This window comes from Octodon degus, unplaced genomic scaffold, assembly GCF_000260255.1.
Source record: "Octodon degus isolate 3935 unplaced genomic scaffold, OctDeg1.0 scaffold00032, whole genome shotgun sequence".
Taxonomy (NCBI): domain Eukaryota; kingdom Metazoa; phylum Chordata; class Mammalia; order Rodentia; family Octodontidae; genus Octodon; species Octodon degus.
In genome coordinates, this window is record NW_004524608.1 from 1,247,076 (window position 1) to 1,248,095 (window position 1,020).

A 1,020-nucleotide genomic window follows, 5' to 3' on the forward strand; every position below is an offset into this window, starting at 1 on the left:
AAATCTGCTGAGCTGTCTGGCCGGCCCTATACATAGTCCTTTCGAAACAGGCTTTCACCACACAGCTCAGGCTGGCCTTGAGCTCACATTGTAGCACAGGCTGCTCTTGAACTCACAATGATCCTCCTGCCTCAGCCTCCCATGTGCTAGGATTACAGTTGTGCACCACCATGCCTGACATGATATTGTAAATTTAAATACATACTGTCTATAGTAGTCTTAGTGATAGCTACTATTACATGTGGTGTTTTGTTGTTGTGTTTGTTTTTGAAACAGGGACCATGTAGTTCAGACTGGCCTTGAACTCATAATCTAGCCCAGGCTGGCCTGGAACTCACGGCAATCTTCCTGCCTCAGCCTTCCAAGTGCCGGGATTACAGGCATGCACCACCATACTCAGCTCTGTTGCTGTTACTGTTTTGTTGAGACAAGTTCTCACTATATAATTCAAACTAGCCTTGAACTCATGGCAATCCTCCTGCCTCAGCTTCTGGAGTCCTAGGATTAAAGTCATGCACCACCATGCCCTTCTTCTCCTTCTACTCTTTCTCATAATCATATCTTTACAAACACATTAACCCCTTTATGTTCCCAGAATTCTAGGCATTTTTCTGCCTCATAGCTTTTTAATTTTAACTTTTTTTGGAGACAGGGTCTTGGTATGTAGTTCAATGTGTCCTTAAACTCACTATAAATCTCAGGCTGGCTAGGTTATTCAAGCTGCACTCAAAACTGTGGTCCTGGGACCAGGGAGATAGCTCAGTAGAATAAGCACTTGCCTGGCAAGCACAGGGGCCTGAGTTCAATCCCTGGTTCCGAAAAAAAAAAAAAAAACCAGCCCTGTGATCCTCCTGCCTTAGCCACCCAGAGTGCTAGGATTTCACACAAGTGCCACAACACCCAGCTACCTAATCTCCACATCTCCTCAGAACTCCATTCAATATTGTGGTGAAATGTCAGTCTTATCAGGCAATAAATGCCCCCAAACTGTCACTTCTATAATACGTATGCCTAAGTTCC